The sequence below is a fragment of the Capsicum annuum genome, unplaced genomic scaffold, assembly GCF_002878395.1.
Source record: "Capsicum annuum cultivar UCD-10X-F1 unplaced genomic scaffold, UCD10Xv1.1 ctg83367, whole genome shotgun sequence".
NCBI lineage: Eukaryota > Viridiplantae > Streptophyta > Magnoliopsida > Solanales > Solanaceae > Capsicum > Capsicum annuum.
The window spans coordinates 158,746-171,786 of NW_025894233.1; positions in this window are offsets into that span (position 1 = coordinate 158,746).

Consider the following 13,041-nt stretch of genomic DNA (forward strand, 5'->3'; position numbering starts at 1 on the left):
TTTAGTTTACGCGGTTATACGTATTAAGGCCCATTCAGGGGTTTACACTAGACCCATATATCCCATGGGTGGTTCTAGGATGATTAAGCTACACATACCCAGGATAATATTTTTAAAGGCATGCTAAACCCAGTTCCCTTTTCCAGCATGGTTATATATATCTATGTAGGGTTTTGAATACATATGGTTGTTTACTTGGTTTTAAAGGTTGGCATTATTTTATCCTTATCCTGAGTGCATGCTAGAGTTCACCCGCTAACCCTTCTTTGGGCATTGTATCCCCATGCAATATAAGAACTGACCATTCTACTTCTCCTGCTTAGTGCTCGAATTTGGGATCAGCTGTTGGATTAAAGTCGTGAGCTTTCATATTCTAAAAGGCTCTATTTCATATCATGGGTGTCTTTACATACTTTGGTTATTTCATAGACATTGGTTTTGACTATGGTTGGCGTATGTCCCAACCGTATATTGTTTTTCTAAGACCCCGTAAAGTTCCCTCACAGTCTAAGCCTTTAGAGCATGTCAAGTGGAGCCTTTTTCCATCTCTAAAAGATTTAGGAATGACTTCCAAAGTAAGTAGCATTTAAATCAGATAGAGTTTTCCTACTTTTGACTTTTTATCATATGGGAAATTGAATTATCTTTCCAACAATACCAATTTAGAGCTTGAAGAAAATGAACCTTAGTTTTCCTTAAGGGGATAAGAATTGTTTCTTTTCTCTGTTTGATGCTAAGTTTTGATTTTGTCTGCGTAATGAGGGGATTAGGATAATATTAAAATTAATAATCATCCTTGTATTAACTTAAAAGATGTATCTTAGGTGTTCAAATAGTAGAAATATATTGAAATGCCCCTTATGAAAAACCTAAAAAAGTTACAAAATGCAACTTACAAACCATCCCACGATCATAGATTCACCTATGATTGTGGGTGGTGCCAATTGTTGGGTGTCTTATTTAAGGCTATCTATAATTCATCATACAATCCTTCGTATGACTTGTGGAATCCATCCATTATCATACCTTTGTTGGTAGTCCAAGTCGGTTAACTTTAGGAGTCAAGATTGTGGTTTCTAACCAAGACCTTGATAACTTTTTATGGTTGGGAGGTATACTTGACAAATCTTTGGTTTTTGGGATTGTTTCATATAGATGAGTGGATTGTATGATTGTACAATCTAACAAATCTTGTGGTTACGGTCGTAATATAACACTGTTAGACAATACTTCACTATAATGTTCATAACTCTTAGTTTTGAAACTGGATTAAGGCAAAACTAGATGCGTTAGAAAGAATACCTAAAGAAATTTCATTAGGTTGGTCTTGAACTCAAAAAACTATAGAATATAGGATTTATAATTATTTGAATATGACTATAGTAAGATTGTTCACAAAAAATAAATCGTTAAGGAATGTTTCAACTTGGCTATAAGCTAGGAGTTACTTGTGGCCTTAATACATATATAAATCACTTCTCATACTACTAAAAATTTTGTTTTATTATATATGCACTTGAAGCATGTTTATAATTTTAGCTTGGATTCTTGGGGTCTTACATGGAGTCAACCTATACTCTAAATTTATGGGTGGCATGGAAACGGTATTACAATCTCGATAGTTAAGGGAGCCATGCATACTCGAATGCAGTAGACGTATCTTTTGGATCACCAACAATATGGTTTAGTGGTATACATGTGGGTCTGCCTGATACCTCTATAGTAATGTGAATTCGAGGTCCAAATGATGGGGATTTGTGCACCCTCAATTCAAAAGTTGAGTCATCTCAAATCCTGTCAATATCCTACCTCTTTACAATCATCACTTCATTATCAATACCAATAAGAATGAGTACAACTAGGCATGGGAATGGAAATGATGTTTCTATCTTGATTATTGTTGTAAAAAGCTCATTCATAATTACTTGGACAAAGTTCACCTTAAAAACCTCCACCAAATATCAGTTATCACCGCCCCTGTCTCATCTAAATTAGAATCACCACCTATAGGTATCAATGAAAATCATACCAGAACCCACAAAAAATTTATTACAAAACTCAATAATGACTTAGCTATTCATTCGTTCTTACTCATCAACCATGAAGGTTCACCACTCTTTGTCAAAATTTGTGATAGTTAGGGTTGCTATATTGATTCCATCATTATTTGGTGTTTGAACTCTAAGGTGCTAGTTGAAGCTTTATAGATTTGGATAAAAGTAATTCAGCTGACTGTATGCTCAGATATGTCTATAAAAATCCTACGAACCAAAACCCTTGCCAACAATCTCATCTCATTGGCCTTTTATCCCTTCTTGCATTCTTTATCTTGGATGACCAGGTAGTTTATGAAGAATTCTCAAACCACAATAGGAAAGTAAATGCAAGGTGGTATGCTTATCCAACCCAATACGTATTGATTGAACCATGGTTTAATATTTGGATATTCTAGAAACTCTATTGTTATAATATGATACTTATCTTCATAGGTCTCTTAATATATATCATTTTGGTTGGAAGGAGGCCATCTTGATAATTTTTTTCTGAACCTTTGAACTTTTATCGCATAAATTCTATAACTTTCATGGCTTATTTTTAATTACCCCTCTCATTTCTAGTTCAATTTCTTTTTCTAGACTTATAGTAGCCTCAGCACCAACTTCTTCGTTTATACTCAATCTTGAGTTATTAGTTTTATCACTATTACTGTTAGAGTCTCCACTTGATGACTCATCCTTCTCATTAGACTTAGAAGGCATGAGCCTATTGCCTTGCATCTTCCTTGTGTAGTAACCTAGTATTTCAGCCTCTTCCACCATATTCTCTAGTTTATCTCACAATATTTAGGTTGAGAAAGACCTATCTTGCCTCTTTCTTGCTCTACCACATGATATGGGAAATTTTTGAGATATAGTACCTATGGAGGCAACATATTAATTAATGTACAAGAAAAGTTAGGCAGAATACTCAAAAAATATAGCTTCTTTAGGGTGATGCTTAGTCATATTTATGATGGTTCATCAACCCCAACGATCAGGTTTTCTTAGTAAATTAGTACCTAGTGACAGCTAGTCCTGAAGGTCAGTAAGAAGCCTAGCGGCTCATCAAGTAAACCATCAAGATGAGTTTCAATACCTTATTTTTTTTATTGTGACGGTTTTCCATGGAGGATCGTCACACTTGTGGCATTTCTTCACTTGAGCCATTAGGGCCAACTAGCCAAGATTTATCTTATAGAAACATTTTTATCAAATGCCTATCTTGAAACCTTGTTTCTTGACTACTCTTTTAAATATGACTTAACGTGAAAACAACCAACTAACACATGATTTTTTTACACTTTGGTTACTTATCATTCACCCATTAGGTTGACCCACATTAAATTTTGGGAACAACACAACCTACTTTAAATTTAAATAATACAAATCAAAGGTTGTGTTATCTCTATTTCACTAAAAAGTAGACATAAAAATAAAAATTAAACAAAAAGTAATGTGATTTACTAATGAGCATACCTAGATTGAACATAAAGAACAATATCTAGTTATTTGTGTTATGATCACAGAGGTATAGAATATGGTAGATGTGTATAGGGTTGAGTATTGGTAAAGATTGAAGTGTTGAACAAAATAGTTTAAATAGTGATGAGAGAGAATGGTGGATTTAATAGGTTAAGAACGTGGGTGAGTGGTAATGGTTTTGAGTATATGTAACTAAAACACCCTAGTTTCGAGACCTTAGAAAATTTCCTGGAATTTGAGTCTCTGGACCCAATATGATTCATGGGTATGAGCTATATGTCGAGGAATAAATGTATGGTCCAGTCATATGTTGAGTAGTGTTGGTTGGTGGGATGGATTTTAGTCATTAGAATGGGTACGACTTGGTGGTATGAGTCGTATAGTTGAATATTGATCATTTATTTTCTTTACTTAACCTTATAATTGGTAACTTAAGTTAGATCAGAGTATGAGTGGCTCACTAAAAGCCATAAGGTAGGGTGCGAGTCGTACCTAAGACTCATATGGTGGACATTGTTCAAACCTTCTGTGATTCTATCTTGTCAGGGATACAGGTAAAGGGTATAGATCATATGTTGTCAATATGAGTTGGGTAGGATAAGCCATACACTTGATAGTGTTGGGTCCAAAGGTTAAGGCTTATGATACGAGTAGTAGGTACCACTCATATCGGAGGGTATGACTCGTGAGGGTCAATCATACCCATGTAAAGGGATTTTGTGCAACTTAAGTGAGGGTATTCTGGATATTTCTACACTTACCCTAATAAGGTCGCACGGCTTATAACTCTCTTGGGAGGATAATTACCCTATTATTCTATAACACTTAGCAACTCTTCCTAAACACTATAATTCTCTCAAAAGCTTTTGGGGAAGAAAGCTAGGGTTTCAACTAGAGGACTAATTTAGGGATCTTGTTAATGGTTTCTCTCAATCTACTTGTCAGTTAAGGCATGTTATATCCCCTCATTGTTAGTTCCAACTAAAGGCATAGTTTTATACAATGTTTTTATGATTTGAATGTTATATGATTTAGGGGTTTTAAATATAATTTGGGGGTTTTGATTATAAATACTTGGTTATGGTTTTTACATGTTTTAATTGTGCTTTTGTATGCATTAATGGTGGTTTTGTATAATGGGTTGCATGGGAATGGTTCTTTGGTAATGGATTTTTGGCTTTAAAAATACTATGGCCCTAATGTGTTTGATAAAATGTCTTTAACAATGTTTTCATCACAATATTGGTTTTTTAATGGAACTTATGCGTAGTTTAAACTTGGTAATGGAAACATAAATGGTTTGAATGGTTTAAATAGTTTTAAATGGATTGTAAAGGCCTTGGAGGCAATGGTTTTGATTAATTGGAAATCATGAAGGGTTCATGGAATCCCTTAAACATATATATGGTTGGTTATGGTCAAAACTTGCAAATTATTATAGGTCTGATGATACCACAATTAATGGCCTTAGTTAAAAAATGGTTAATGGATTGAATGGTCACTTGGTAATTAATTTAATTGAGCAACAATGGTGAGGTATGTAGCAAATTCGTCGAAGGTAGACATCCCGGGTGGACCAAAACTGGAAACTCATAGTTGCTGATGAGAGGTTGGTCTTGGTGACCGTGTGCATGATGTCCACTTTATATTTGGGGGATGTACTAGTCATCTTAAGTTTTCTTCCCTGGTTGTGCGGCTTCTCGCACTAGGGCCCTTTCAGCTGGGGGAGCTGAACCCATATAGCCTGTGGGTGGTTTAGAACGGTAAAGCTACATAGCCCAGGTAAAGGTTTTAATGGCATGTTAAACCCGATCCCCTTTCTTGGCATGGTTATGTATATATATATGTGTGTGTATGTGTGTGTGTATGGTTGTGTACATATAGATGGTTTTACATGGTTTTATAAATGGAATTATTTTATCCTTATCCTGAGTTCATTCTAGTGATTACTCACTAACCCATCTTTAGGCAGCTGTATACCCAAGCTATGCAGGAACCGACCATTCTACTTCTCCTATAAAGTGATTGAATCGGGGACAACTGTTGGATAAAGTGGTGATCTTCTATTTTTTTGAAAGCCTCTATTTCATGTTATGGATATTTTTAGACATTCTGATTTATTACTAAATATTAGTTTTGGTAATGGTTGGAGGCATGTCCCAATCGGATATTCTTACTCTTTTGGTTAGAGGTTTTGCGGTACTACTATGCATTGGAATGGGCGGGATCAGTATTGGTGTCGGCTTAACATTGGGATTTGAATTGGGTTTGACATCCTTAGACATAATTTCTCACTGTACCATCTAATTTCATTATGGGATTAATCATATTATGTTTTGGATCTCATTTGGTTTTGGCTTGGTTTATGCTATAATTTTAGCTGTTTTGTATTTAGCCGTCTTAAGGTATGCTGATGTCGGTTAGGTTGGGTTGGGTAACAGGTTGGACTTGGGATGCTATTACGATAAGGCCCCCAGTTGGGTTATGTTAATATGGTATCAGAGCTTTAGTTCCATGGTCAATTGGGAGTCCACAAAGCCATGTCGAGTAGAGTCTCTTTAAGGGGTGTGTAGCGTGCCACACTCATAAGAAAAAGGCTACAAGGCATTTAGGAATATTTCATTTTCTTGGTAGTCTATTTTCAAGCTTGGAGTCTAAGTCCCAAAGTTCTTCTCTAATCCTTGATTGTTAAATTTTTAGATCATGCCTCGATAATCTAGAACACATAATAAGTTTTCAGTCCCATCTGGGGACAATGTTGATAGGGTACGTCCTACGTCAGGAGTTCATATTTGATCTCGAGGTCCGATCCCCGATAGTTCTGGAGTTCCTTTGTTGCTACTAGTCCTCCTCAGGGAGAGGTGACTAATGCAGAATTTTGTCAGTCTATTTAGACTATTGGTAAATTGGTTGTTACTCAGGCTGAGCGGGATATGTCTGGTGGGTTGTCTATTGAGGCCATAATGGTTAGTCAGTTTATGAAACTAAATCCTTCTACTTTTACTGGTGTGAAGGTAAAAGAGGATCCTCAAGGTATCTTAGATGAAATAGAAAAGATATTTAGGGTAATGTAGGCCACTAATATGGTAGGTATAAATTTTACAGCTTATTAGCTTAAGGATATTTGGTACCAATGGTATGAAAAGTCGGATAGGGATGGAGAAAATATGGAGGAGTCATCCTTATGGGATACTTTCTCTAGTTCTTTTCTGAATCATTTCTTTCCTTAAGACCTGAGGAAAGCAAAGATAGAAGAGTTCGTATATCTTAAACAAGGGAGAATCTGTCAAGGAATATGCCTTAAAGTTTCACTAGCTGTCAAGGTATGCTTTTGATTTGGTGGCTGATATAAGAGTAAGAATGAGATAGTTCACTTCAAGGTTCAATTTGGATTTTATCTTGGAAAGAAAGACCACCTTACTGATTAAAGTTATGGATATTTATAGGTTGACTTTTCATATGTAGTAGGTAGAAGATAAGAAGAGAAAATAGGAAGAGCTCGAAGATCTGCAGGGTAAGAGGAGCAGGTTTTCTAATTTGGGAGGTGCTCAGTCTTAGGGTAGTCTAGATGGCAGAAAATGGCCGAAAAAGAAGTGGGGGAGTTCTTGTTCCTTCTCTACTACTAGTGCTACTTACTCTAAGTAGTTGGGTGAGAGGCGTCACCAGGATGGTGATAATTTTTGGGCACAGGGTGCCCAATATCAGGTGAGTAAGGGTCAGACAGTTTCTTCATGCCCTCTTATTGATTTTGTGGTCTTCCTCATCGGGGTTATTATGATGAAAGAAGGGACAAATGTTAAAGTGTGGCCATAAAATCCATTTACTCAAGGATTTTATGGTTAATAAGGTTTCTAAGGGAGCAAATAAGGTATCAGTGGCTTCATATTCTACTCCTGTACCTGGTGGTGCAACGTCTGCTTCTGTTACTACTCTTGGTTCTAGTGTTGGTTGGAATAGGTTGTATCTTTGGCATCGCAATAGGTATCTGAGGCATGGCCTGATGTCATTACTGGTAAATTACAACTCTTTTATTGTGATGTGTATTGTCTGCTTAATCCAAGGTCCACTCTTTCTAATGTTACCCTATTTTTGTTTTGTATGTATTAGTTTTGATCCTGAGGTTATTTTGGATCCTTTTATTATTTTTTCCCCGATAGGTGACTCGGTTATTACTAAAAGAGTCTATATGGGGTCTGTGGTATCTGTTGGTGGTAGGCATACTTTAGTGGATTTATTTGAACTTAATATGATGGATTTTGACATTATTCTAGGGATAGAATTGTTACACTCTTGTTACGCATCCTTGGATTGTCAGACCAATAAGGTTGTCTTTAGGTTCCATGGTGAACTGGTTATAGAGTGGGAGGGTGGTTCCCTAGATCCTAGGGGGAGGTTTATTTCTTATCTTACAATTTGGATGTTAATCTCTAAAGGTTGTCTTTATCACTTGGTCAGGGTTAAAGATTCTAACTCGGTGGGTCCATCTTTTTATTCGTTTTAGATAGTAAAGAAGTTTCTTAAGGTCTTTTTGAATGATCTTCCTAGTGTTCTACGGATAGAGAGATTGAGTTTGGTATTGACTTAGTTATAGACACTCATCCAATATCTATTCATCCTTATAGAATGGCTCTGGCTGAGTTGAGAAACTCAAGAAGCAACTTAAGGATCTTCTAGATAAGGGGCTTATTCATCCTAGTGTGTTCATGTGGGGTACACCGCTATTGTTCGTGCGCAAGAAGGATGGTTCTCTTCGGATGTGCATTGACTATAGGCAGTTGAATAAGGTAACGGTCAAGAACAAGTATTCTGTTCCAAGGATAGATGATATGTTTGATCACTTGCAAGGTGCCAAGTTTTTTTCTAAGATAGATCTTGGGTTTGGGTATTATCATCTAAAGATTAGGGAGGTGGATATCTCTAAGATAGCTTTTAATATTCGGTGTGGGCACTTTGAATTTTTGGTGATGTCATTTGGATTGACTAATACCCGACGACATGTATGGACTTGATGAATAGGGTTTACAGGCAGTTCTTGGATCTCTTCATCATTATGTTTATTGATGACATTCTGGTTTATTCCAAAAGTAGGGTGGATCATGTTAATCACTTCTGTGTGATATTGCAGACCTTGAAGGAACAGCAGTTGTTGGCCAAGTTCTCCAAGAGTGAGATTTAGTTAAATACTATGACTTTTCTTGGTCATATTATTTCTATCGAGGGGATCATGGTGGATCCACGAAAGGTGACTGGGATTAAAAAGTGTCCTAGACCCACGACTTCAATCAAAATCTGGAGCTTTTTAGGCTTGACTGGGTATTAAAGGCGGTTTGTGGAAGGATTTTCGTTGATAGTTTCTCCTTTGAAAAAGTTGACTCAGAAGAAGGTTAAGTTTTCGTGGTTAGATGCTTGTGTTGGAAGTTTTGAGAAGTTGAAAGACAAGCAGACTTCGCCTCCAATTCTGACTTTGTCAGAAGACAATGATGGGTTTATGGTCTATTGTAATGCATCTTGGGTAGGTCTTGGTTGTGTTTTGATGCAACATGGGAACGTAATTGCCTATGCTTCCACGCAGCTGAAAGTACATGAGAGGAATTATCCTACTTATGATTTAGAGCTATTGGTGGTGGTTTTTGCCTTGAAAATATAGAGGCATTATTTGTATAGTATACACGTGGACTTTTTTTTAGATCATAAGAGTCTGCAGTATGTGTTTACTCAGAAGGAGCTCAATCTCAGGTAGAGGAGATGGTTGGATCTTCTTAAGGACTATGATATGAGTCTTCACTATCACCTAGGTAAGGCTAATGTGGTTGTTGATGCTCTAAGTAGGTTTTCCATGGGGAGTTAGCTCATGTGGAGAAAGGGAAGTGGGAATTGGTGAAGGATATTCACCATTTGGCAAATCTTGGAGTTTGCCTCTGAGATTCTAAGGATGGAGGTGTAATCGTTCAAGAAGTGGTTTGGTCATCTCTTAGTGCATAGATCAAGGAGAAACAAGTGTTGGATCCTGTCTTGATGAAAATCAAGGGTGATATTGGTGGGCAAAAAGTGATGGTGTTTTAGATCAATGGCGATGGTACTTTATGGTACCAAGAAAGGTTTTGTGTTCCTGATGTTGACAGTTTTCGGTAAAAAATTTTAGCTAAGGCGCATAATTAGCGCTATGTTGTTCATCCTGGTTCCATGAAGATGTATCATGATCTCAAGGAGATGTAATGGTGGAACAGTATGAAGAGGGATATGGCTGATTTTGTGGCCATATTCTTGGTGTGTCAACAAGTTAAAGTTGAGCACATGATACCTGGTGCATTATATCAAGAGATTGTTTTTCCCGAATAAAAATAAGAGGTAATTAATATGGAATTTGTTACTGGTCTTCCCTCTATCTTGGAATTAATATGATTCAATTAGGTTCATCATGGATAGAATGACTAAGTCTGCTCACTTTTTTCCAGTGAGAAGTACTTTTTTGGCAAAGGATTATGCAAAGTTATATCTTCAGGAAATTGTGAAGCTGCATGGAGTACCTGTTTTAATTATTTTTTATTGTGGAATGAAATTTATATCTCATTTCTGGCAAACTTTTCAAAAGGGATTGGGTACTAAGGTGAGTCTGAGTACTGCTTTTTATCCGTAGATGGAGGGGCCAGCAAAGAGAACTATTTAGACATTAGAGGATATCGGGCTTGTGTGATTGATTATGGTGGAAACTGGGTTGATCATCTACCTTTAGTAGAGTTTGCTTACAAAATAGTTATTATTCTAGTGTTGGTATGGGTCTTTTTGAGGCATTGTATGATAGGTGGTGTTGGTTGGTTTGAGCTTTGGGAGGTGGATTTGTTTGGTCCTGACTTGGTTTATTAGGCTATAGAAAAGGTGAAGGTGATTCGGGATAGGCTTAAGGCTGCCCAAAGTCACCAAAAATCCTATATAGATATTAGGCGTAGAGACTTGAAATTTGAGGTTGGGGATAAGGTGTTCCTCAAGGTATCTCCCATGAAGGGAGTAGTATGGTTTGGTAAGAAGGGAAAGCTCAGTCATCGATATGGTTGTCCTTATGAGATTCTGTGGAGGGTTGCTAATGTTGCTTATAATTTGGAGTTGCCTTCTAGATTGAGTTTGGTTCATTCGTTATTTCATGTATCCATGTTAAAGAAGTGTCTTGGTGATCCTTCTTCGATTGATCCTTTAGAGGGGTAGGGAATCTCAAACTCTCTATCTTATAAAGAGGTCCTAATCGAGATCCTTGATAGGCAGGTTTGTCATTTGCAAACCAAGGATGTGGCTTTGGTTAAGGTTATATGGCGGAACTATAAGGTGGAAGAAGCTACATGGGAAGTGAAAAAGGACATAAAGTCCAAGTATCTGCATCTGTTTTCTGCTCTTGGGATTCGTGCAGAAAGTATGTGGCTTCAACACATCTTTATTTTTTGAGTTTGTTAAAGGAAAGATCAATATCTTTGCCTCTTTTTTTTCAAACTTTGTTTAAGATTGGGAATATATTGATAATGCAAATGACTCATGCATGTGTTTACCCCTACCTTGTCCGTCATTTAGGGATGAATGTTCCTAGTGGGGGAGACCGAAACACCCTGGTTTCTTTACCTTAGAAAATTTCCTGGAATTCTAATCACTAGACCCAATAGAACTCATGGATACAAGCCGTATGTTAGGGTACGGATGGTATGGTCCAGTCATATACTGACCAATATTGGTTGGTAGGATGGATTTTGGTCATTGGAATGGGTACGACTTGGTGGTATGAGTCATGTGGTTGGATATGGATTATTTTTTTCTTTACACAACCTTAGACTTGGTAACTTAAGTTGGATTTGAGTTCAAATGGCTCACCAGGAGCCGTAAGACAAGGTACGAGTCCTACCTAAAACTCGTTTAGTGGACAGTGTTCAAACCTTCTATGATTCTATCTTACCATGGATACGGGTAAAGGGTATGGATCATATATTGTTAATACAACTTGGGTAGGATAAGTCATACGTTGGACAGTGTTGTGCCCAAGGGTTAAGGCTTATTGGAGGGTATGACTCGTAAGAGCCAATCGTACCCCTAATATGAGATTTTGTGCAACTTAAGTAGGGGTATTCTGGATATTTCTCCACTTTCCCTAATAAGGTCCAACGACTTCTAAGTCTCTTGGGAGGCTATTTACCCTTTTATTCTATTCATTAACACTTACAAACTCTTCCTAGACACTATAATTCTCTCAAAATCTTTTGGTCAAGAAAGCTAGGGTTTCAACTAGAGGACTAATTTAGGGATCTTGTTGGTGGTTTATCTCTGTCTTCTTGGTCAAATAGGACAATTTCTCTTCCCTCATTATTAGTTCAAACTAAAGGAATTATTTTATATAATGTTTTTATGATTTGAATATTGTATGATTTTGGGTTTCTAAATATGATTTGGGGTTTTGGTTATAAATGCTTAGTTATGGATTTCCCATGTTTTTAATTGTTCTTTTGTATGCATTAATGGTGGTTTTGCATAATTGATTGCATTGGAATAGCTCTTTGGTAATGGACATTGGCTTTGAAAATACTTTGCCCTAATGTGCTTGATAAAATGCCTTTAACAATGTTTTTATTACAATATTGGTTTTTCAATAGATCTTATGCATAGTTTAAACTTGGTAATGGAATCCTAAATAATATGAATGGTTTAAATAGTTTTAAATAGATTGGAAAGGCCTTAGCGGCCATGGTTTTGATTAATTGGAACCCATGAAGGGTACATGAAATCCCTTAAACCTATATATGGTTGGTTGTGGACAAAATTTGATAGTTATTATTGGTATGATGAAACCACTATTAATGGCCTTGGGTAACAAATGGTTAATGGATTGGTTGGTTTCTTGATAATGGTTGTTTAGCAATGTCGTGAAAGGTGGAGGTCCCGAGGGACCAAAACTGGAAACTCCTATTTGTCGATGTGATGTTGGTCTGACCGTGTAGATGATGTCACACTTTATATTTTGCGGATGTACAAGCCATCCCAGATTTTCTTCCCTGGTCGGTCGGCTTCACGCACTAGGACCCTTTCAGTCAGGGGAGCTAAACCCATATAGCTTGTGGTTTGTTTAGGACGGCATAGCTACATAGTCCAGGTAAAGGTTTTAATGGCATCTAAACTTGGTCCCCTTTCCCGACATGGTTATGTATGTACATATATATATATATGAATATATGTATGTATATATGTATGGTTGTGTGCATATGGATGGTCTTACTTGGTTTTATAAATTACATTATTTTATACTTATCCTGAACTATCTTCGGGCGGCTGTATACCCATTCTATGTGTGAACCGACCATTCTACTTCTCCTACATAGTGATTGACTTGGGGACAGCTGTTGGATTGAAGTGGTGATCTTCCATCTTTCTAAAAGGCTCCATTCCAGATTATGAATAATTTTTTACATTCTGATTTATTTCTAGATATTGGTTTTGGCTATGGTTGAGGGCATGTCCCAACAGGATATTCTTACTCTTTTAGTTAGAGGCT